The 26,042-nt window shown below is 44.9% G+C and overlaps 2 long non-coding RNA genes across 4 annotated transcripts; both read left to right on the top strand.

Annotated features, from left to right (window-relative positions):
- Positions 1-648: 648 nt before the first annotated feature.
- Positions 649-1,941, top strand: LOC143434029 (uncharacterized). Its single transcript, XR_013103175.1, has 2 exons — positions 649-840; positions 1,824-1,941. It is a non-coding gene; the product is annotated as an uncharacterized LOC143434029 (long non-coding RNA).
- A 3,708-nt stretch (positions 1,942-5,649) lies between these two features.
- LOC143444100 (uncharacterized) lies at positions 5,650-25,763 on the top strand. Of its 3 annotated transcripts, none has more exons than XR_013113662.1 (4): positions 5,650-10,588; positions 12,342-12,533; positions 13,216-22,205; positions 23,386-25,763. It is a non-coding gene; the product is annotated as an uncharacterized LOC143444100 (long non-coding RNA). The 3 variants fall into 3 exon arrangements; XR_013113663.1 differs by having other exon boundaries at positions 13,216-23,496; positions 23,591-25,763; XR_013113661.1 differs by having other exon boundaries at positions 13,216-25,763.
- The last annotated feature ends 279 nt before the right edge of the window (positions 25,764-26,042 follow it).

Raw genomic sequence — 26,042 nt, 5'->3', positions numbered from 1 at the left:
GAAAAACCAAAAACAAAAAACAAAACAAAACAAAACAAAACAAAACAAAACAAAAAAAAAAAAAAAAAAGAAGAACTTTGAGAGGCATCTGAACATAAAGGGAGTTGGTTACGTTGTTTCCTTTTGTTTTGTTTTGTACTTTGAGAGGCAGCTGGCATTATGCAACTTTGTAAAGAGAATGTAATTGAGATACAATCTAACCATGTGTATTTTTCTAATATAGAAGTACCTGCAGCAATCGTACTTCTAAAAGTAATTTAACTATTAATGGGAGTGGAAAAGTTCTCTTTTCTCGAGGAATGAGAAAATAAGTGAAGGGATATACTTCAAAACAACCCTAACTGGGGAGAAACATGGGTTTTTTTTTTTTTTTAAATGTATTTCTGCTTATTACATTCTGTGGTTTGTAAGACAATGCTGGCCTGTACATTTCTCCTGCACTCCTTCCTATTTGTGACATCTGAAGAAAATCCTGCTGGGTGAGCCTGGAGGCATTTGATATATGTAAAACTCGAAAGCCTTTTCTAAGCCTGTCTTCAAACCAGGAAGCTGAGTTTTCCCATAATTAAATTGGCCCCCGTTTCAATAGAAACTCTGAGCTCACAAATTATCTTGTGTATTTCTTACCCCTAGCTGAACCTCTTGCTTCTCACTCTTCCGGGTTTTGCCTTGGGTGTGTGAACACTGAGGTAAGCTTGGCAGCAGGTCTCCCGGGTAGAGGCGAAGGTACATATTCCATCTACTAGAGAGAACCTTGAGTCTGTTCACTCTCTCCTCCACTAGGGTTGAAGGCATCATTGTTGGACTGTTGTAAACTGAGCAGCTTCTGAGGCCACAGAAGTAAGTAGGATTATGTATCTGCTTTAATGAGGTATGTCATACTGAGGAAATGGAAAAGTTCTCTTCTCTTAAGGAATGAGAAAGTGACTAAATGAATATACTTCAAGATAATCCTAAATGGGGTAGAATGTGGAGATATATATATATATATATCTGCTTATTACATTCTCACATACTGCTGACACATACTCAACAGACAAAAGGACCCCCTGAGTCAGTAGACAAAAGGGTCCCATCCTATCCTTGGAGTACGTACAGAAACTCTCAAAAAGGAATTTGATCCCTTTTTTAAAGTCATAGCAAATGACCATCTAAATCAAAGAGCACAGAATATTATCTATCCACATTATTGTACTTTTTCAATAATGAATTTGAGATCCATTCATGCTGTTGGATATATCAGTTGTTTGTTATTTATTTATATTTATTTAATATTACTGTTAAATGTGCTCCAGCTGTCATTGAGAACTAATTTTTATATACATATACCATGGTTTGCTTAACTGTTCCCAGGTCCTAGGACATTTAAGCTATTTTTACTAACTATATTATTTTGGTAAGGCCAAATTAACCCAACACCTGCTGGGTAGCATTTCCATTACATGTGAACCTGTGTGAGCCCAAGCCATTAATGATCGGGTTGTCTACAGATCCTTATGGATTCATGGATACAGCCTCAAAACCCAGAAGAATGTCCTTGCCCTTGGTGTCTCCTCTAGCAATGCTGAGTTCAGAAATTTGAGTTCAGTTCCCCTCAGTGGTAGTTTGAGTGAGAATGGTCCCCACAGGCTCATATATTTGAATGTGTGGCTTCCAGTTGGTGGAACTGTGTGGAAAGGATTAGGAGGCATGGCCTTGTTGGAGGTGGTGAGTCACTGGGAACAGGATTGGGGGTTTCAAATGCCCACACCAAGCCCAGTCTCAGTCTCTCCCTCTTCTACTCCCTCTTCTTAACCCCTCTCTTCTCTCTCTCTGCCTTTCAGGATATAAGCTCTCAGCTACCTATCCCAGCACCATGCCTGCATGCCTGCCACCACGATAATCATGCACTGATTCTCTGAGTTTGTCAGCAAGCCCTTAATTAAATCTTTTCTTTTATAAGCTGGCTGGGTCATGGTGCCTCTTTATATCACCAGAACAGTAACTAAGACTCCCTCTATGCACAAAACCAAGAACAGACACCCCTGCAGCTGGTTTCTCTTTGGCTGAATAGAAACTGAGAATACAAATAGAGGAGCTGGGATTAGTTTAGAATCTTGTGGCTAAACATGATAAGTTAGAGATGTTTTTCAACAGATTTAAATTTCAATTTCACCTGAATGAGACAAAATCACCCTGGTCTCACATAAAACTCCATTCCTTTTCCTAATGGATCCATCAAGTCAGAGGCCCGATCTTGAAATGCATGCTTAGATAAAACAGTGCCCAGAACATTCCCTCACGTGAGACTTGAGTAGAGAAAGTCCAGAAGAGGAAAAAAGAGAAGAAAGAACTTTACTCTCCTTTCATCCATCAAAAATTAATAATGTATCATAAATTCCTGGAAAATGATTGACTCTCTTAGATATTCCAACCCAAGTTTGTCTCCCTTTTTGAGGGCCTGATGATACATATACATATATTCTATTTTATGTATATGGGTATGTGTATAGCTACTATGTGCATGCTGTACCTGTAAAGGCCAGAAGAGGGCATCAGATTCCCCTGGAACTGGAGTTGAGGACAGCTGTGAGTCACCATGCGGGTGCTGGGAAGTGAACTAGGGTTCACTGGAAGAGCGGCCAGTTCTCTCGACCACTGACCTATCTCTTCGGCCCACCTGATGTCATATGTGAAGATTCTAGGCTCTGGCTTTTATCTTATCTTATTGAGGATGCCCAGCCCAGTTTATATCATCCCTTGGGCTATCACAATCACCTGCTATCATTCCTCAAGTCAAAAGTCTTGTCCTCCCACTGAGAGCAGTTTCTATGAGACATCTGGAAACTATGACAAACTCTCAAGTTGACTATAGCCCAGGCCCTGTTTTAAGTACATGGTACACATCTGCTCATATGATTTAATAATACTTTGACATGAATATTTTTACTGCCACATGTCCACTAAGGACAAAGAACTAGAGGGGTGGTTAGCCCAAGGGCACCTCGTCAGAAAGCAACGGAGCCCAAGAACGTTTCCAGACAGCCTGGCTCCAGAGTCTGTGACCTAATCCAACCTCGCCTTTGGACAACATGTGCTGCTCATTCCTGGTGCTGAGCTGCATGTGCGCACACTCGGGAGATATGTACAGAGACCTGCTGGGGTACTTGTCACTATTCTGGGGACAAGGAGGTGACAAGGACGCACAGGTCTTCATGAGCACACAGGTATTAAATGAGTAGTGCTAATATGGGGTGATTAAATGGCCTGTATACTTAGGGTGGGGACCCCAACTGTGACCTGGAACTGAATAATCTGGAGACAAGCTTAATCAGATCCAAGATCTAAGGTATACATTAAAAAGGAAGAGACATTTAACTGACACCCCACCCCCAAAGATAGAAGAAGACAGCATTCACTCTAAGTACAAAGGGAAACAAACTTGGAAAAAAAATCCTTGTCAGGCAAGTGTGTGTGTGTGTGTGTGTGTGTGTGTGTGTGCGCGCGCGTGCACACGTGCGTGCATATATATGTGTATATATACATATACACATATATATGCATATACGTATATGCATATACATATATATGTATACATATACATCATATACACATACATACATACATACACACATACACACACACATATATATAAACTCAGTTTAGTAGGAGCAAAGACTAGAAGGGCCCAGAAATTCCTGGAAAAGGTCAAGGAAACACAAAAAGGTCAGCAGGAACTCAGGTCCACAGATATACTCAAAAGTTCTTGACTCTATCCAAGCAGCACTGAGGTGCTCACGCTGTCGCAAATACAGGTCTTAAAGGAGATGAGTAAGAAGGTACAGCAGGGTCCAGGACAACGATGGTGACCACGCTCTCTGAAAAGCTGCTTAGGGATCCAAAGTGGGAATCTAGAACATAATGGCTGTGCTGGCTTTGATATCAAAAAGCGTGGGGAAGGTGGTATCTGAAAAGTGCCCACCCAGCCATGGGCACAACCGTAGTTCCCAACCAGGGGGCAATTAGCCTATGGCTGGAGACGTCTGGGGTTGTCACATCTCAGTGAGATACAAGCATCTGTACCTGGTGGTAGAACTTGGGGTGCTGCTTGGCACTCTGTAATGTATAGAGCAGCCTATTCTCAGATACCAGCGGTGTCCATGCTGAGATACACCACACTCCACAGAGGCCCCAAGGGAGCGACATGTAAGCCGCAGAGCCTCCTGCCCGGGAGTGACATGTAGGCAATTCTGATTAAGTTTCTGTGGGACAAAGAAGCAACATGGCCCTCGGCAGTACACTCGTCTCTTAAAAGTAAAATGAGTCAAACAGGAAAGGCTGAAGAAAGGCTGGAGAGATGGCTCAGCCAGCCATCAAGAGTGCCGTGGCTCTTGTCTGAGTTCCATTCCCAGCACCTACGTCATGTGACTCACAGCTCTCTGGACTTCCAGGTCCTGGGAATCTGACAGTGTCTTCCGGACTCCTTGAGCATCTACATGCTCATGAGCCAATAACTGTTGACTGAGCGCCTCTGTTATCAATGGAAAAGGAAATCAAGCATTTAGTCTCAATATCCCAATTTATTATAAGTATCTTAGCAAATTTCTCTACGCATTTACACACATATTATATTCATGTTTGGCTATTAGTAAAAGTGTTATTACATTCGCATATCATTTGTGCTGTAGGATTACACAAAAGGTACATAGCAAGTGAGGTCGGCACCCAAGATGTCTCAGTACGTTCTCAGAAGGTCATGGCCTGATTCTTGAGGCATGGGACTCCATTGGTATAGAGTGTACTTAGCATGTGGGAGATCAATCCTCAACAGACACCTGGTGGTGGGGGAAGCATCTTAAGTGTTGCGATTTGGGGGCAACTAGATTGGAAAAGGTTGTTCTGTTTATCCCAGGGCTTTATAAAAAAAAAATGCTTAGACCAAAAGTTTCTGGCCTCCAAAAGTTGAAATGGAATGAACAGATCGTCGCCTGGTTCCTCAGAGAGCTGTCTGTGGTTTCTGTCAAATAGAGCTCAATGCAAACATGCTCGCGTTTCAACTCACAGCATCTACCCATGTGTTCTGGAACAGGCTTGCCTCTTTGTGGTGAGGGAGACCCAACTGGAAAGGAGCCTGCATTGAACTGCTCATCCCGGCCATGTGGGATTCTGACCACGTCCAAACTCTGTCCACCTTTTCCTCACCAGGGGGGTGCCACAGTGAGGAGCCTTTCACATTTCCCCAAAGAAACCCTGGAAAACTTAACCAAGAGGAGGCGTGAGTGTGGGCGTGAGTGTGGGCGTGAGTGTGGGCGTGAGCTGCCATTGTGAATACTTTCTTAGCATGGCTCTACTTTTGAAATTGTTGAGTTGTCGACAACTCAAGAATAATAATTAATATTTTAAAATGAGATGAGCAAGTCCAGTTTCTGAGTTTCTACCCCCTCCTGAACTTCATATGTAGACTCTAGATTTTCCTAATGACCTTTCTTCTCCATGAGCCTTTATTCAGACGCTACACTAACTAGTTTGTATCTTTCCTGTCAGGCACAAATTCTGTGGATTTCCTATGACACGTACCAATCGGGTGTGCATCCTCTGTCTTTAAAAGGGCCCCATCTCCTTTAAACTCTCCTGGGCCAGCTACCACAGTCTGGTTTCAGTGAACTCTGTTTTGTTCCGGCTTACCTGCTCAAAGTATTTGTTCCCCTGGGAAGGTTTTGAATGAGTCACCTGATCCCGCACTGGCTTTGGGAGGTCAAAGTGCCAGTTTTTTTCCCCCCAGCCACCATCCCTTCTGAAGCCTTTTAAAGTGCTGGGCTGATGGTTAGAAGGGTGGATCATATATCTGAGGTGTGTAAGCCCCCTTTCAGAATGCGTTCACCTGTTAAGGAGCTTTTGGCAAGTGATTAGCCTCCAGGAATTTGAAGCCTTAACATGTTACCAAAGCCCTAGATTATGGGGCCCAAGCTCCCTTATTTGGAGGGCCAGCCTTTGGAATTCGTGACGTGCCCAACTGTACCAGGTACTTGGCATGCCTCTGTGCCCAGGGACCTAGACTCCAAAGCCTTCCTATGTTTCCAAGGGTTGGCCCTATGTTAGATCTCTTTGTAGGAGCCAAGGTCCCACCAGGACCAGAGAAAAGAATTCATGTGGAAGAAACTGGACAACCATGCAAGAAGGGCCTTCCTTCCTCACAGGATTTGAAGGATGCGCGAGGTCGTTGGAGGACACATGAGTACTGGGATTACTTCCCCCAGAAGACAACATGAATTGGTCTGAAATAACTTCAACCTGTACAGTAGGTTTGTGAGCGTGCAGATTTAGTGTGTATACACGTCTTAAATGCTGTGATTTGGGGGTGACTAGATTGGAAAATGTTGTTCTGTTTATTCCCAGGCTTTAAAAAACACTTAGAGCAAAGGTTTCTAGCCTCCAAAAATTGAAAATGAAACAGACAGCTCGTTGCCTGGTTCCTTGAAGCACCATCTATGTGTACACGTGTACACACATATAGAAGCACGTGTAAATGTGTGCATATGTGGGGGCTAGATATTAACCTCCAGTATCACTCCTTAGGATGCTTCTACCTTGGTTTGTTTACTTGTTCTGTTTTGGTTTTAGACAGGCTCTCTCAGTAGTCTGGAACGCCCTGATCCAGTTAGACTGGCTGTAACCACTAAGCTATAGGGCTCTTTTTCTCTTCTTCACCTCCCCAGTGCTGAGATTCTAAGCCATACCTGGCTTTTAAACAAGGTCTCTATAGGGCAAACTCAGGGCTGTGTGCCAGCACGGCAAGCATTCCACACCTGGATGATCTCCTCAGCCCACTGTCCGTAAAGTCTTGATGAAACTGAAATAACCAACTGTGAACGGTAGAAATATGGCACTATACAGCTCTTGTGAGATAACTTGGTAGCCCAATCAGTTTGTTTACACACACTAATGAATGCTCCGCTTCAAGGATACATTGTATAAAGCCTGGAATGAGAACTGTCTTTACTTGTCAATGTAAATGTCTCCTGAGAGAGACCTATGCCAAAAGGTTAACGATGAGAGAGACAGGCACAAAAATTGTAAGCCAAACTATATTAGAAAAGCCATATAATCATTTGCCATTTAACCCAGCAAACTTCCTCCTTGTTGGAATCTGTCCTGAATATTATTGCAAAAATTTAAAAAAGAGGTATATGCATAAGACTAGTCAAAAGTATTTTATCACCAGTGGGCGGGGATGCAGATGTCCACCACCAAGAAACTGGGGAAGGAACTGCATGGGTCCGGAGGAACCGGGACCTGTTCTGGATGATACTGTGAGATAATCTCATGTCTGTATAACTAAGTGAAAAGGAGCTGAAAGAGAAAAAGACACAGGGTGGGGAGAGACGCACAATCCATGGGTGAGGATGTAAGAGAATGGAGGTGGGGAGACACCCCATTCATGGGCAGGGGTGGGAGAGACACCCCATCCACGGGTGGGTGTGGGGTGAGACGTGCCATCCACTGGCAGGGATAGACGCCTCATTCATGGGTAAGGAGCCGTGTAAATCGAGAGTGGCAGATAGGGCTACAATTAAGCAGCCGGTTTTATCTGGGGTGTGTAAGACTCACTCACAGATGGGGAAACAAAGGGACAGTTGGAAACCAGGTGAGTGCCCACTTGGTGAAGCAGAACCAAGATTTAGAACGAATCAAGCAATCCTCGAAGGACATAAGCAATCCCGAGGTTAATTTCAGCACTAGGAAACTGCTAAGAAAAACAGTAACGTAGTAAGATTTGCAAGTCTGTGGAGAAGTTCCCAGTCAAGAGGCAAACTGGCTAACTTAGTATTTCTCAACCCTTGGAATTATTTGATATGGTTATGTTAATTGTTAACTTGACAAGCTAGATTCATCCAGGAGACAGACCGATAGACATGCCTGAGGTGGGGCGGGGATTAGCTTGATTAAATTAGTTGAGTTGAGAATGCATGCCCATGGTGGGCGGCACCATTCCCAGGCCTGGATCCTGGCTTTCGAAATGGGAAGAGAGTTGAGCAGGCAGCCCAGATTCACCTATTTCCTGTTTTGGATGTTTTGGCTTTAACTTCCTGCTGTCTTGATTTCCCTGCCATGATGGAGTGGACCTTTAACGGTGAATTAAAGTAAGCCCATTCTCCAAATCTGCCACAGTGTTTTATCACAGCAACAAGAAAAGAAACTGAGACCATAGTATTTGATTCCACTGGTCATTTCCTGACACAGTATCAATTGTCAACTTACTCTGTCCAAAACATATCTAAGACTCAGAAAGAAATTTTTTTCCTCCCTTTTGACTATCTGAGATAATTTTGGTTTCTGTGTTATCAGAGGGTTCTGTTTTGGGGCAGTGGTGGGCCATGTGAGCAGAGTTCTGGAGTTTTCTGATACACTCTTTTCCTATGTTGTTCCCCAGATGCTGTCTTTCTTTCTTTCTTTCTTTCTTTCTTTCTTTCTTTCTTTCTTTTTTTCTGATCAAGGCTCAAAGCTTTAATGTTCAGCTCTCAATTTAAAGGGGAAGGCCCAACCCACAACCCCTCCTGGTTTCAGCGGAGATGGGTGGGATAATCCATAATCCGTTCTAGGTCATGGCCGGAGATGTCTCAAGGCAAACCCAGGCTGCTGTGTTTCTTGATGGTCACCTACTCTGACCACCATGTCTGAAAGAGCCCTTAAACCATCATATAGTTACTTATATCGTGGTGACAGCAGGTGCTCATCAAGTGTTCTAGCCAAAGGGTGACTGTGAACTTCAGGTCCTCCTAAGTGCTAGGATTAGAGGTATGCCTGGTTGTAAGGCCTTGCCCATCAAAGCCAGGACTCCCAGCATGCTAGGCAGGCACCCTACTTATGTGGCTACATCCTCAGTCCTTGTTATAACGTTTGCTGACTGCTCTAATGCTCATCTGGAGGTAAGTCCAATGTTTCCCTGACATCTCGGTGACTTCTGTGTCACTGTGTCGCCTGATATAGAACTGCCAGGAGGCATTAAAGACTGGCCAAGAGCAGAGAGTTGCTGAAATGGAGGAGTGATTTGGTAAAAACTGCTCTGCTCTTCAGAGAAAACCACACAAGAAAATGCCTCTCAGTCCTTGGATGCTACTGTGTGTCTAGAGGTAAACATTGTATCCATCTCATAGAAAGGCTGTGTCTAGGGACTCATGGGGAATGAAGCCGGAACCCCGTCGGGTTCAGTCAGCCCTGAGATCTAAGCTTCCTGCAGACTTACAGTCAGATGAGTCAGTAAATCAGCCACTTGTCAGAGCTTTTCGAAATGGAGGTTTCTGGGATGTGGGGCTGAGCACATCCCGTTACAGGGGCTTCTTCTCTGTACCCTTGATGCTATAGGGACTTGAAAGCCATCCGTGTCTCACCATGGACGATTCTTTTCAGCTCATTCATACCAGCTGATAGGAAATATTCCACCTACACCTTTTAACTCATCCACCGGGCGTGCTCATTACAGGTCATCTCTGAGTCCCACTGTGTGTACATGCAGTTAGAGATGAACAAAGGCTCTGAAGAGAACTCACCTGTTTCTTACACTCTCTTTATGGTGCTCACTCCTCTAGTCCGTTTCTAGGTCATCAGAGTAGTGGTCACCTCAGTATGGGGGCTGAGCAGTCTGGTGACTGATGTTTGTATCTGTCTACTATGGTGGGACAGGGACAGGCTTCAGTGTGAGACTTCCTTCTTCCTTGAACCCCTTGGCCTTCTTACTGCTGAAAGTATCTCATCCTTGGACCTCCATAGCAATCCTGGGGCACCCTGGGCTACTATCCAAGATGCTGTTTCCTGCCATCCAGGTGCCTGGGAAGCAGATTTGTAACCATCGGGCAGCTTGATGAACAGGGATTCAGAGCACAGAAAGACATTTATCATGGATCATCACTCCATATGCAGGTCTGGAGCAGCAGTTGCCTCAGTAGCACTGTGGGCAAGATGGAGGTATCTGCCACTTGGACACACAACACAGATACACACAGAAAGACACACAGACATAGACACACGTAGAATCATGAGGGGAGAGAGAGAGGGAGAGATCATAGACACATACACACAGAGACATACAGACATGCACACAAGCATACAAACAGACATACTCACAGACACATACACATACAGAGACACACACACAAGACATACACACAGAGACACATACATACACACAAAAACAATTAATTTAAAAATTCAAAAACAAAGAAAATAAAGAAAGACCAGCACCTGTGTGCATTTGCCTGTGTTTTGGGGTAGGACGCCCTTGGCGTGATCATGTCTAGGTCCCTGGAACTTCTCCATGACAAAGAAAAGTTAAAGTTGTATGTAAAGTGGCCAGTGTGAATCAGCTGACTTTAAAAAGATCTGGACTCTCCTGGCAGGGCTATTGTGATGACCCTCCGCGTCCCTTAAAACTGAAAGAAGAGTATAAAAAAAAAAAAAAAAAAAAAAAAAGAATAAATGAAAGAAGAGGAAGAGACCGGGTGGCAAACACAAGGACGCTGTGATGTGAGACCCTAAGCCAGAGGATGTGGGCAGCTTTTGGAAACATGAGAAGCCAAGCATGGCTGCCGCAGAGGCAGAGGAGGCTGCTCAGGTGAACCGCTCCAAAAACAGGACCCAGAGGGGTTTGTGGGTTCAATAGTGAGGGAAACACTAACTTCTTAATACCTCTAACTCTGACCTGATTTAGAAGAAGGATCTTTGCGATGTAGTCAATTTAAAATGGGTCCTGCTAGATGAAAGGAGAGGCTAAATCCACTTCCTTATAGAAAAGAGGCTTGGAACCCAAGACACATGGAGGAGAGGGTCAGAGACGGAGATCGGAATGATGCCCTGCAAATGGAGAAAAACTAGGGACTTCCCCAAGCTGCAATTTGGCTTAGACCTCAAAGGGAGCCCAGTCTTGCTGGTCTGACCTAATCCTGTGGTCCCCAGAACTGAAGGGGGGGTGTCATTGGTTTCAGCCTTTCCTGTCCCCAGCTGGTGGCACTGCATGCCCTCCAGCCTTAGGAAACTCATATTGAGAGTTAGGAGCCTGATCACACCTCAGAGCATGGGATTGAGCCCTCCCAGAGTCCCTTTAAGATAGGCACCTTCCTCTGCTGGTGCAAAGTGACACCAACCAGCTACTGCCTAACCGGTGGGCCACATTTCACTAGAGTCAGATGAGTTGTTGTTTCTGACTGACCAGAAGCCAGGATGGAGATGGCTTTTTATTTTATATTTTATTTTTTGCCATGTCTGTTTCTTGTCCATTGTGTCTCCCATCTATGTGGTAGGGGCACCTCTATTAGGTACTTTTCTTATCACTGGGACAGAGTAATGGGCAGAAGCAGTTAAGAGAGACAGTAACTTAAACAACTGGCTAGTTGTTTAAGGGGGGAAGGCCCAGCATGGTGAGGAAGACATAGATTCCAGCCAGGACCATTCAGCATGGCTTGTTACATGTCAGGAATCACAAGCTAGAAGCCCAGTGTGAGATCTTCAGCCCAGCCCCTGCAGTCTCACCCCCTCTAGCTAAGCCCCCAGATGTTCCCCAGACTTTCAAAAGAGTGCCACAAGCCAGGCATCAAGCGTCCAAACGCATAAAGCCTGTAGGGGCACACTCAAACCACATCTTTTAAATGTAGTCTCCTAGTCTTGAGCTCTGGGTCCCAACCCCCTAATCCCAGAGTTGCCCTCCAAAGTCCCTGCCCTACATACCAGTCAGAATCCAAAGAACTCACCTCTCCCGCCCAGAAAGGCACTAGAATGCTAGCATATTTCCGGATACCATCAGGAGCATTCCAGGCTAGGGGCCAGCAAGATGGCTGAGCAAGGCACTTGTCAAATCTGATGTCCTTGGCTCCAACTCCAGAACTCACATGGAGGAGAGAAACAAATGCAAGCTGTCTTTTGATCTCCACATGTGCACCACAGTAGAAAGAGTGGGGGGGGGGAGAGAGAGAGAGAGATTGGGGAAGGGGAGAGGAGGGGAAAGGGGAGGGGGAGGGAGGGAGAGGCGGGGCACGCACAGGTGCACATACACAAAAAACCATGCTTGATTAATTCGTTAAGGTAATTTTTTTAAAAAAAATCCACCTGAGCACCTACCTAACGGGAGTGTCTGGCTTAGAACGAACCTGCCAGATACTCACCGCATGAGGGCATCCTGTATAGCATCACCTCTTAGGGACCCCAGCAGGGCTCGTGGACAGAACCTTGTGGCGGAACAAGTAGCGTTCCAGACCCCACTGTTCTCCAAGCCAATCGACCCAGAAAACACTAAAGACCAGACCTCCTCTTCATCCAAACTGCCCTTATCTTTCCAACTCACCTCCTTCTCTTTTCCTCCTTCCTTCTCCCAGCTTTTCTAAAGTGATATGTGCGCATGCTCGATGTTAAAGAAATGAACGGACAGCGAGCGATAACTACGGTTTTTGGAAGTCTGACTTTTACCACTAGGGGGAGCGTTTGCACAGCTGGTTCATCCCAACCTTGCAGTTTGCCTGTACAGGACTCCAGCGAGGAATGAACTCTAGTCTTCATATATCTAAAAGGTAAGAAAAGGCCACAATTCGTGGCTATAAGGGTAAAATCATTCTCTTGACAGATATCCTGATGAATCCCGAAGAGATACAATTGCAAGTAAGAATGGTTAGAACGCCATTCTAATTGTTCGTTTTGTTCTAACCCGGGTAGCAAAAGAGCTACTGCCGCTGTTGCCAGAATCCAAATATACCCCCAAGTTTTAGACACAAATGTTATTGGGAAAGTGCAGTAAGTTGCGGGTTGATCTCTGGCGGGTTGCTCTCCTGTACTGTTTGTGTAGGCATGCTATTGTCTTTAAAGTCGCAGGTTACGTTTTAGAGCAGTTTGTGGTTACAGGAAAACTGAATAAAAGATGCCCTGAGTGTTGTAAATAGCTCACCTACCTCCTCTCCCCCAGTTTCCCATCGCTAACATTTTGCAGTATTGTGGTTCATTTGTTAAAACTAATAAGCCGATGTTGATACACAATGATTAACTAAGTGTGTAAATCACAATAAGATTCATTGTTGGTGTTGTGTGTCCTACCCACGATGTACATATTGGCATGTATACGTGTGTGTATACGTGTGTGTGTGTGTGTGTGTGTGTGTGTGTGTGTGTGTGTCTTAGTTAGGGTTTTACTGCTGTGAACAAACGCCATGACCAAGGCAACTATTATGAGGACAACATTTAATTGGGGCTGGCTTACAGGTTCACAGGTTCAGTCCATTATCATCAAGGCAAAAGCATGGCAGCATCCAGGCAGGCATGGTGCAGGAGGAGCTGAGAGTTCTACATCTTCATCTGAAGGCTGCTAGTGGAAGACTGACTCCCAGGCAGCTAGGACAAAGGTATTAAAGCCCACACCCACAGTGACTCGCCTACTCCAACAGTGCCACTCCCTGGGCCAAACATATACAAACCATCACAGTGTCTACGTACAACCTACAGAATACAGCAAAACAAAACAACGATAAAAACCGCCTGTGGCTCTCCCCACAAGTTACATAAACTCTGGAGCTGACAGCTCCTGTCAACGGCGATATCCTAAGGAACACCTTTTCTAGTCCAACATTTTTGGATCCAGAGATTGACAGCTGGCTCGCTCTCTGTAACAGCCAATAGTGACCTCACTCAGCATCTCCTTCCTGGGGCGCAGCACTGTCACTCACTTATAGGGGCGTCTCATTTAGCAGCAAAGGAAATGCGGGTTAGGGACCTGGAAGCCCAACAAGGCTCAACAACCACACAAAGAGAAGCAGCTGAAAGGAAAAACAAAAAAACACACAAAAAAACAAAAAAACAAAAAAATAGGAGAAGTGAAGACGTCTGTTTTGGAAGTGACTAAAATAACTTAACATATCAAAAGCAAAACAACCAAGTCTGGTTAGGAAGATGGCTCAATGGGTAGCGCTTTCTGTGCAAGCAACAAGGAAGCCGAATCTGATTCTCTAAACCCACATTAAAAGAAAGAAAAGCTGAACAAGACAGTACAGGTTTATAATCCCAGCACTGGAGGCGTGGAGACAGGCAGATCCCTGCCCTTCACTGGCCAGACAGTCTAGCCTGGTGAATGTTGGCCAATGAGAGAGCCTGTCTCAGAAACCTACATACACACACAATCCAATTAAAACTTCATAGACACCTAAGACAATAAAGCCATGATTTAAGGAGGAGAAATCCATTAAAAGTAAAGAAAAAAAACTGGGATGCTTTTAAAAATTACACACAGACTCATTTCATTCATGAATAGGGAGAGGAAATAGACCAGTGGTGGATTGTGGGTAGTGTGGGTGGGAAAACGTAGGGTTGGCAAATAAGACCTGGAACTCAGAGGCATCTAAGGTGAGCTATGGGCCAGTCCTGAGCTAGTCAACCCGAAGGAGGAAGGCAGGAGAGCTGCTAAGTTCTCATTCTGGTACAGTGATGCACCAGGCAAACTGGTCAGGACCTGTGGTGACGGGCCAGCTGAAAGTGTTCACAGGGAATCTGTGTTTCTTCCCCAGAGAATGAGAAGATGGTTTAGCTGTAAACTAAAAGTGAGCATAGTGAGTGGGCTTGTCAGGAGGCAAGATGGCATCATGCTTCTTGGCCTTTTGAACTTGAGATAGTCTTGGGAGTTTGGTCTGTTTCTGACATGGGTAAAATTTCCATGTCAGAAAATCCCCACAGTCACAGACAAGAGCCCAGAGCAAGACAGTTGTCAATAGTAGAGTCTTATCCCTTCTATCAGGTTGGCGTATCGGGTCAGGACTCCGTGGTCGACAGTGGACGGCCTTTGTTCCCTGGAACCAGTGAAAACTATTTGTATGTTTATCTCACAGTGAAGACAGTGTTTTCTTCAGCTTTGTGAACTGGCTCTGGTGCAGAAGCCTGGGGCCTGTAGGGGACAGACATTTGCAGAACACAGGGTCAAGTGTCTGGGTCCATCTCCCAGTGGGAGCTGGCTGAGATAGGATACAGAAAGCCACTAATGTGGCCCCTGAAGTTCACAAGGTAGAGGCTGAAGTGTCTTTACACACCTTCTGTGCTTCCAGACCTCTGCTGCCATGGCAGATCTTGAGGTCCCATGAGGTGGATTTGTGGGTTATCCTATCTCATGTATAACTAGGTCAATCGTCCCTGAAAGGAGCAAATACTTTATAGAAATGCTACAAAAACACTATGAACTAATCCTATCAAAGACAGTAAAGGCTGGCATTCCCCTGCTCCAGGTATAGACGACTGCCAGCCACAGTTAAGGGGGTCGGGCACAGACAGTAATTTAAAAATATATAAGCAAATAGCACCTGCCGACTCAAGGTGAAGGAGACACCTGAGAGCGAATGAGAAAGTAACCACTTTCTGTCAGAAAATTGTCTGAAATTAGGAATTTGGAAAGATTTCTGTCATTAAGTGATTTTATTGCCCCAATCCGAGATGTATCTGTAAAAGTTCTCCTAGCTCACACTTTAAAACTTGAAGACAGTTTTCAGTCAGAAGCCTTCAATGGCCTCCATGGGTTGCACTCCTGTGCAAGGTTCAAAAAAGTTAAGTAATTGCATTTGATGTTCAAAAGTGACTTGCTGACCTTAAGGCACACGGAAAGTCATTGACTGTATAAAATTGGAATAATATTCCTCTGTGTATGTAGATGGTGTTGAAAATGCAAATACTGTGAATTATTAGGCATGGTACACAATGGTGGCACGCCATGATCTCTCAAAGGCGAAATGTGTGCTAATGGGGTGATTTCTGTTGACTAGCAACCAAAAGGAGCACACGAGTTTTTGAGAAGAGAAAGTTTTCTTATTTTATTCTGAGAGAAGATTCTCTGAGGGTCTGCCTGTGACTCTCCTGTCTCAACATTCCTCCTGAGATGGGTACACGACACCACACCCAGATAAACCGTCTTAGACTCTGAGAGTGTTTAGTTTCATTCCTGTTGCTGGAATAAAATACAGCAAAAGACAGCTGGAGGGGGAAAGTGTTTGCTTGGATCACAAGTCCAGGCTGGAGTCTGTCACTGCAGGGAAGTCACAGCATGAGCCCAAGGGACCTAATTACATCCACAGTCAGGGGCAGAGCAAAGGGGTGCAGGCTCGCCCCTGCTCAGCTTGCTGCCTCTACTCTACTTTAGAAACTCACAGATCCTCAGCTTCCACTTTCAGGCTGCAGCTTCCCACGTTATTAGTGTGAAAAGACACGCCCCTGCAGACCTGCGCACAGGCCTGCCTGAGCTGGACAATCTCTCTCTGTGACCCTCTTCCCAGGTGACTCTACATTGTGCAAGTTGACAACTACATCACAATAAGTAAGACCCATTCTTTTATTAATTCATTAACAAATGCTACTGAGACCCTGTGTGTGTCTAGAACACTCTAGGCTATGCAGATCATAGTTTGGATAAACACTGTATCATTATGCATGGGAGAGGGAGAGAGGGAGAGACAGAGAGGAAAAGGAGACATGCACATAGAGGGGGGATGTAGACAGGGGAGAGCAAGAGTGAGCAAGTGAGCGAGCAAGAGAGACAGAGAGACAGAGATGACAGACAGACAGACAGACAGACAGACAGAGAGCTAGCTTGCTGGCGCTCACCCCCTTTCTCTTTTTTCTGTAGCTGGGGACCTGGGCCTAGAAGGCAAACAATGTATTGTCTTTGTAGCTTCCATGCTAGAGAACAGGGAACATGCAAGAAATATTTAAATCTGTGGTCCTTTTCTTCCTTAGGCTGTCAGTACTAATTCTAATGTACGTTTTGTAGCAGGTACTAAATGTATCAACAGAGTGGAAGAAGCAGAGGTTGTTCATAATAGGTGTGTCTAAAAATTTGCATTTTTAGTGTCTACAACATAAGAATGTTACTATATGTTACCAACATAGTTCCATATTCATGTATGATGTGTGAATATACTTTCATAGACCATATTACATATAATATATATTAGGCCTTGTAGGTGATAACTGAGTTGTGAAATGTTGTATTATATTGGTTAACTCCTATTAATGTATATGCATCTACCATAGCTTTATGCATATAGTTATCTACCGTGTGGTATACGCACCTACCATAGCTTTATGCATATAGTTATCTACCGTGTGGTATACGCACCTACCATAGCTTTATGCATATAGTTATCTACCGTGTGGTATACGCACCTACCATAGCTTTATGCATATAGTTATCTACCGTGTGGTATACGCACCTACCATAGCTTTATGCATATAGTTATCTACTGTGTGGTATACGCATCTACCATAGCTTTATGCATATAGTTATCTACCGTGTGGTATACGCACCTACCATAGCTTTATGCATATAGTTATCTACCATGTGCGTATTTCCTAGTACACACAACTTAAGCCACATCCGTATATGCAAACTCTCTTTTTCTGTTCACTATCTCAGGTTCCTAGAAGACAAACTCCTTTACATTCCCCCTCGCTTTAAACACTCAAACAAACCCCCTATTCCCTATTCTTACTTCCTGTTTCACTGAGATTAAAGCAAACACAAGGAACTTCCCCAAGCCCAGACCTCTGCCTGGCTGTCACAGTGCGCCACTCTCTAGCCCTTGTGCTGGGCACACCTTGGGGTGCAACACTCCCTCCCATCTCTCCATGCACGCTAGTCCAGCACTCAAAGTAGCTTCCAACGAAACAAGGAAAACAGGATGGTAAACCTGAATTCTCATCTTGGTGGGATTTAAGATCTCCATCGGAACAGACCTTCTGGTGAACCTGTGAGAGGTTTACAGATTAGGTTGTAGATTGAAAGACCTGCCCAGGTCCATGTTATAGAAAAAAAGAGAAAGGGGGTAAGAACCAGCAGCTAGCTAGTGCTCTCTGTCTCTCTGTCTGTCTCTGTCTCTCTCTCCCTCTCTCTCTTTCCCCTCCCTCCCTCTTTCCCTCCCCTGTCTATCTTTTCCCATGTGTGTCTCCTTTTCTTCTCTCTCTCTCTCTCTCTCTCTCTCTCTCTCTCTCTCTCTCTCTCTAGATGCTGATGCAATGTGACCTGCCTCACACCCATCTTGTAGTAATTTCCCACCATGATGGACTGCACACCCCAAAACTGTAAGCCAGGACAAGTCCTTCCTCCTTTATGTTGGGTCATATGGATCATTCAATTCACAACGTGGAGAACTCCAGGTAGAGAAAAGAACTGATCCAAACTAATGGGTCTGGTGCTCTCACCCCACAGAAGCCAGCCAGAGGGGAAAACCTTCTTCCCACATTGTGAAAGACTGTTCTATAGAAGAAACACGAGCCTCTCCCAGATGAAGAACTTGTCTCCCTCCTTTATAAGCCCTCTTCTGAGGTGTTGACTGAACTTTGTGTCCAGCTCCTGAAGCATCTTGGAGAGAGGCTGTTTGTGTCAAAGAGCTTGGGGGATTTTCCCAGAGCCACTGTGAGGAATGAAGTTGACACAGGGTCCATATGGCTTCCTGAACTGTGCAGGTATGAATGACCTTGTGATGGGAGTGACTGTTTTAGATCAAAAGACACTTTGAAAAACGAGTGTGCACTGAACATGCCCAGGTTACTAGCTTTCAGGAGATAGGCTCAAAATGACCCCCACAGACAGCCCAGCTTCTGGATGCTGTAGAGAGAGGTTCAGTTTCTAGAACCTTCCTGAGACCTGGGTGTATTCTTGCCTTTGCCTCCCATGAGGTGAACTGTATCCTTCAAGTTATTCTTGTGATGATTCTCAAGAAGCACATAGCTACCCTTTGGGTGTGCATTGCTATCCTCTCTCTCTCTCTCTCTCTCTCTCTCTCTCTCTCTCTCTCTCTCTCTCTCTCTGTGTGTGTGTGTGTGTGTGTGTGTGTGTGTGTGTATGTGTGTGTTTCCTGTGTTTAAGTCTAACCATATATAAACCTCTTCATAAAAAATTTTTTTTCTCTTTAAACTGGTGGCTATGGTTTGTGGTTTAAATGTAAATTGTCCCTTATAGGTTCATGTGCTTGAAAAGTTGGTCCCCAACGTGGTAGTGCTGTTTGGAAGATTATAGAATCTTCAAGAAATGGGGCCTAACCAGAGGACTGGTCTGATGTCAGGGTGTGGATTGAGCCCTATGGCCTATGGTCTGCTTCTGGTTTCCTCTTTGCTTCCCAGTCAGCTGTCAGGAAGCAGCTGCCTGCCAGCTCTACAGCACTCTCGCCTCAACACACTGCACCCCTCAAACTGGGAGCCTCAATAAATTCCCCTCCCTCACATTGCTTCTCAGCAGGTATTTGGTTAGAACAAAAAGGAAAGGAATTGGGGAGCCGCTCTCAGAGATTCCTGTTCTCACAACCTGAAGAATCCTGACCAGGGAAGACTCTGCATCCTGTCCAAATGCAAAGGAAGAGAAATGCAAACAGTTAGTGACCTTCTCCAGACTGAATTTACGGCTGTGATAGAGAGTCTCAAAACTACCAGAGCTTTTAAGGAACGAATTTTAAGAATGAGCCTTGTGGTGGTTTGAATAAGAATGGCACCACAAACTCAATGTGTTTGAAAGCTTGGCATAGGGAGTGGCACTATTAGGTGTGGCCTTGTTGGAGTGGGTGTGGCCTTGTTGGAGGAAGTGTGTCACTATAGTGACAGGCTCTAAGGTCATATATGTTCAAGTTTGCCCAGTGTGGCACACAGTCTCCTGCTGCCTGTAGATCAAGACGCAGAACTCTCAGCTCCTTCTCCATCACCGTGTCTGTCTGCACGATGCCATGCTTCTCACTATGATGATAGTGAGCTAAACCTTTGAAACTGTACCCAGCGCCAATGAAATGTTTTACTTTATAATAGTATAATAGTTGCCATGGCCATGGTGTCTTCTCACAGCAATAAAACCCTAATTAAGACAGACCTTAAGGGGAAGAAATATATATATATATATATGTAAAACAAAGCAAAGCAAGAGGCTGGGGACTTAGCTCAGTGCTTAAAGCACTCTAGTTGTAAGAATGCAGGCCAGATAATGGGCTCCCAGAATCCATATGAGTGTTGGATAGGCATGGTAGCTATTTCAGCCTAGAAGAGGCAGCAGATGCCCAGAGAAAGCTGGCTCTGGAGATTAGCCATCAACAAGCTCTGGGTTTGATTGAGAGACCCTGCTTCAATGTATATGTGGATGTATGATTGATGAGAAGTCCTAACGTCAATCTTAGGCCTCCACATGAATGCACACCCATGTGCATACATGTGGATCCACACAAACATGTAGCTACTCACACGCAACTTTCATACACACACACATTGCATATATATATATATATATATATATTGCATAATATATATATATTAGCTGTCTTCAGACACACCAAAAGAGGGCATCAGATTTCATTTCAGATGGTTGTGAGCCACCATGTGGTTGCTGGGAATTGAACTCAGGACCTCTGGAAGAGCAGTCAGTGCTCTTAACCACTGAGCCATCTCTCCAGCACCAGCAAGGTACCTTCTACTCTAGGTAAAATTTGAAAACGTTTGTAATTTCTCAGACTGTGCAGGACTGTCATTGGTTCATTTAGTAAATGTTCAACAAATACCTCCTGCACACAACCCCCTAAGTCTCCAGAACAGACTAGAAAACAACCGAAGGTGTGGTAGAAGGAACCATCATGAGCAGGCTGGTATATCCCTTATGGGCGCTTCTGCATAACAGGGGGAGGGGTGGTTCGAGAGACAGGTGCTAGGAGCAAACACAACCATGGTATGCTAAGCCTCTTTTCTTATTATATACTAAGTATCTTAGCTAGGGCTTTACTGCTGTGAACAAACACCATGACCAAGGCAATTCTTATAAAGAACAACATTTAATTGGGGCTGGCTTATAGGTTCAGAGGTTCAGTCCATTATCATCAAGGTGAAAACATGGCAGCATCCAGGCAGGCATGGTGCAGGAGGAGCTGAGAGTTCTACATTTTCATCTGAAGGCTGCTAGGAGAAGAGTGACTTCCGGGCAGCTAGGACTAGGGTCTTAAAGCTCACCCCCACGGTGACACACTTCCTCCAACAAGGCCACATCTACTCCAACAAGGCCACACCTACTCCAACAAGGCCACACCTCCTAATGATGCTACTCCCTGGGCCGAGCATATACAAACCATCACCACTAGGTCGTTGCCATGGCCAATATAAGCATCAGGGGAGACATGAGTGACAGGAAGGGAGGTACACCAACTAAAACACCCCCACCTCATTTGAAGAAACATGAGTAGTTCTTCATCTCTTCCTTTCCATCTGGATCAAATCACCTGCAAGCACCAAGTCTGGTGCCAGTAAGAAAGGAAATCTCTCTAGTCAGACACTGGGAAGATCTGAGGTTCCAGGCCTGCAGCCAGTAAAAGGGTTACAGTTATCGAGCCAAAAAGGGTGCCTGGAGCATCCTTGATGCTTTATGGCGGCATGCTCTCTAAGAAGGTGGCCTCCAAGTTCACTTGATTCCCCTCAGAAATGGCTGATCATGTTTATTCCAGGGATGTGTCGGGCTTCGTTTCTGCCTGTGCTGCTGACAGCTTCACCGTCTATTTTTACCTCTTTGGGAGCAGCTATTGATTGTTGATACAGATAGTGTCACTGGAAACATAAGGCACAGCTTAATTAAGCTCCGATTTAAAAGGCACCGTGAAAGTTCCAGTGACTAGAAAATGCTATAGTCTAAGTGCAAAGAGACATGGGCCATGTTGTTATCAAACATGTTTCTGGGGGGAGGGAGCAAGAAGGATGGCTACCCAGGTATGAAAGGCAGGATGCTCATCCTATTTGTACACAACATTTTGACCTGGCATTTAAGAGGCTTTGCCTGATACCCATGCTGCCAGAGCTGGTTTGGGTGTGTCCGAGTGTGCCGCATAAGGGTAGCCTGTGGAGGTTGGCTGAACTTTCTCTTGGGATCATCACTTCTGCTCCCTGCTCTCTGTTTCTCCATTTTTCCTCTTCTCTTTCTTTGCCTTATTTTTCTCCTCCTCTTCCCTTTGGTCACGTCTCTTTAGACCCCTCCCATTTTTCCTTTGCTGTAGAACCAAAGGGCCAAGAGAGCATGAGAACGGCTGGGTTCTGCTTGCTGCCTGTTTGCTCGAGGGAAAGCCCTTTGACAGGTGCAAGGTGCCTCTGCTCTAAGAAACGGCAGGAGGAGCCTCTATGTTCGAGGATGTGAGCTGGCTTACAGATGCACGCATGGAATATTACATTAAAAGGAAAAAAAAGCTGTCTGGGATTGAAGAGATGGCTGCTTAGAGGTAAGATTACTGGCTGCTTTTTCAGGGGACCCAAGTTCAGTTCCCAGCAGCTACACCAGGAGCCTCCCAACCATCTGTCACTCCAGCTTCAGGAGATCCCAAATACTTTTCTGTTCTTCATGTGCTGATAGCACAGAAGAGAGAGAGAGAGAGAGAGGGAGAGAGAGAGAGAGAGAGAGAGAGAGAGAGAGAGAGAGAGAGACAGAGAGACAGAGAGACAGAGAGACAGAGACAGAGAGAGACAAGGAGGGAAGAAGGGGGAGAGGAGAGATAGTCAGAGAGAGACAGAGACGGACAGAGAGAGAGACGGGGACCACCCATGTGGGACTTGGGTGGGATCTTGGGGGGACTTGGCTGACAATCTAAGCACTGGCACTCACTTTGCTTGGCTGCCCAGGGAGGACGAGGCAGGAATATTCTTCATTCACATCTTAGAAGTGATCGGTAGCACTCTAAAACTAGCTACAGATCACTTTGTCCTTGCCACTCCCCTGAGGTTGCACCCAATTCTCCTGCCTCAGAGCTGCCACAGAGAGCCAGCTGTGATGGTACGCTTGACCACATATTGGGTTTCTGTCTCCATGGGGTGCTCTCTCCCCTCACTGACTTTGCCCATCAGGCCTGCTCTGAGTGCCACGAAGGACTTAGAGCAAGCCAGCCACCAAACAACGCCCTGCCCCTCGGATGAATACAACAGACCCACCCAGCAACTGGTTGGCTGGGTGTTGTTTTTCCAAAACCGGGCCTCGTTCCTTTTGTTACCCTTTTCAGAAGGTCTGGCTGGGGTTTGCAGAGGGTGTTGTGATGTTGTCCTCTCTGCTGAACTTCAATCTAATCCCGCGTGGCCTTTATCGTATCATATTCTGTTTTAAAAATACTGGCTATGACGAGACAATCGCTTGCTTTAACATTTACCCTTTAAAGCACAACCAAGTGATTTTTCCAATATACAAGGAGTCTGGCAGACATCACCGCCATCAGTTTTAGTTGTGACTCATTCTCAGTCACTCCCTATTTCCCTCCCATCAGTCCCTGGTAGCCACCGATTATTCTCTCTGTATATTTGCCTAATCTGGACATTTCATATATGCCATTGTGTGCATGGCTTCTTTCATCAGCATCATGTCTCCAAGATCCATCACGGTAGTGACAATATTAATACTTCTTTCCTTGTGTGCAGATCCTTCTGCTGCAGGTGCGCTCCTGGTGCATCCGTTCACAGGCCATTCCAATTCTTTACATGAATACATACATCAGCATGAACACCGATGCCAGGAGCTGTCATCTGCAGGTCTGTGTGTGGCCGCATGATTTTATTTTTCTTTGGATTAGATCTAGAAGAAGAACTTCTGGGTCACATGGTAACTCTAGATTTTCTTTTCCAGGAGACAGGCCTGAGACAGATCTGTTTCTCCCCATCCTCACACCCTCAGGGCTTTGTGAATTATTTCTTCTCTTCCATTCACAAGGGCATCATAACAACCCCAGTATGCCTTACACAGGGCATACTTGGAATAAATCTCAGCTCTATTGGGTGTACATTTGATGATAATAGATCCACTTCCTAACTAGATGGAGTGCCTGCTTTAGGAGAAAACACAGACCTAACTCAGCATTCCCCTAAGAACCTAACTGCACAAGCAGAGGTACCATTTACTGAGCACGCACTGAATTCTCAACATTCCCCTAAGAACCTAATCGCACAAGCAGAGGTACCATTTACTGAGCACGCACTGCATTCTTCCCCATATGACCTCGTTTCATTAGAAATGAGGGATCTCCCGCACTCTGCAGGTAATTAACTGTAGGGGTGATATTTAAAAAACTGTGCCTGGTCCAGCTTGCTCCTGGGCAGCCACCATGTTCCGGCTGCTCCTAGGCTCTGACTGGGGCTCCGGCTAGCTAGATGTGCAAGCCCTGGCACCTGAGAGATGCCAGTGTGGGAGATGGCTCTGCCAATCCCCCATGCTGCATCCACAAAGTTCAGCTGAACCCCAGACAATACCCACCATCCTCGAAGTACCTGGTAGAAATGAGACTCTTAAATCTTTTTTTTTTTTGACAGTTTTTAGAACTGTATTTCAATGTAAGTATATGCATAAGAAATGCACTCATGTTGGTTAATAGAATGAAATTATGTTTAACTTATCCTACACAATCTTGACCAGAAACTTGGTACATGGTTTACAATTTAAAAAAAAAAAAAAAGGTAACAAAAACCAAACTGCAATCTGTTTCATCTCTATCTATTACAAATGTATATTTAAAAAATCCTCCATCAAATGCTGCTGAAGGCAGCAGAATCTTGAGAAATATACCTTTGGTTTGCCTTAGAAAAGTAACACATATTGCACTGTAAAGGTTTATAAAATTGGCACAAAACATTGTTGTAATGTCACAATACCACTTTTAAGAGTTCAGTAACTAACGGGAGCCTATGGGCCATACACAGAGCTGTAGAGGCTATCACACTTAGCCAGGAGTACAGACTGGAAATCTACACAATCAGATCACTCTGAACTAAGACTATCAGCTCACCTCATGTGCTCAGTCAACCAGGAAACCCTAGATATACCTTGATTTTTTTGCAAAGAAAACAGGAGACTCTTAAATCTTAATGATTAAAGGATTTATATATTTAGAAATGCTCAATCAACAAGATGCCCACACAATTAGAGTTGTTACCCAATATCTAACCTTTTGATAGAAGTTGCTACCCAGGACAGCTTTCGACCCATCCGAGGGTTTCCATGGCTGATAACCTCCTTTCTCTTCCCCTTTCTCTTTTTCTCCCTCCCTTCCTCTCTTTCTCTCCCAGCTCCACCTCCTCTTCTACTGCCTAATCATAGAGCTCCACTGCGAATACAATGTAGCAGAATAAGAATTCTGCTATAATTAACAGAAAGGTGAAACACATAGTAGTTCTCACGCTGATGAGTTGTCCCGGCATAGTGCTCACTTGAGGTCCTGTTTCCCCTTAATGAATCCCCCCAATCCAAGACCCAGTGTCGTGTCTCATCTCCTACTGCAATGGTTCTCAGCCTTCCTAATGCTGTGACCCTTTAATACAGTTCCTCATATTGTAATGACCCCAAACTAGAAAATTATATTTTGTTGCTATATCATAACAACAATTTTGCTACTGTTAGGGAATTGTAGTCTAAACATCTGATACTTAGGACATCTATAGCAAACCCTCTGACAGGGTTGTTGGGCCTCCAAAGGGTTCAAGTCCCACAGATTGAGATCCCCTGTCCTACTGTACACAATTGTTTGAATAAGAAGTGTCTCCTATGGACTCTGGCATTTAAACATTGGCCCCCAGTTGGTGGCACTGTTTGGGGGAGGTTTAGGGAGGAAGTGAGCCACTAGGGGTGAGCTTTGATAGCATACAGGCTCCCCCTGTTTCTAGTTTGCTGTCCCTACTTCATGGTTGTGGTTGAGATTTGATCTCTCAGCATCTGGCTCCAGCTGCCATTCCTATTACTTACCCACCACAATGGACTCTTATTCCTCTGGGACTCTATATCAAACTCTAATAAACTCTTTTATAAATTGCCTTGGTCGTGGTATTTTATCACAGTAACAGAAAAGTAATTGATACACATGGCTTCCCCACCCCCACCCCCCTTGAGATACTAAAGCAGAAAGGGAAGTTTTAGAGGAAATAGAGGCAGCCAGCAGGATTGGAGAAAAGGCACAAGGGAAGGCAATGAGAGACAGATGTGAACAAAATACAGTGGTATCTGTGTATACACAAATACACGATATATGTACGAAAATAATTATTGAAACCCACTCATTTTTGTACTAAAGATGCTTCTAATTATCTGAAAA

Source organism: Arvicanthis niloticus, chromosome 12 (assembly GCF_011762505.2).
Source record: "Arvicanthis niloticus isolate mArvNil1 chromosome 12, mArvNil1.pat.X, whole genome shotgun sequence".
NCBI classification, from domain to species: domain Eukaryota; kingdom Metazoa; phylum Chordata; class Mammalia; order Rodentia; family Muridae; genus Arvicanthis; species Arvicanthis niloticus.
Note: the sequence above shows the minus strand (reverse complement) of the source record. Positions and strands in the feature narration are given on the sequence as shown.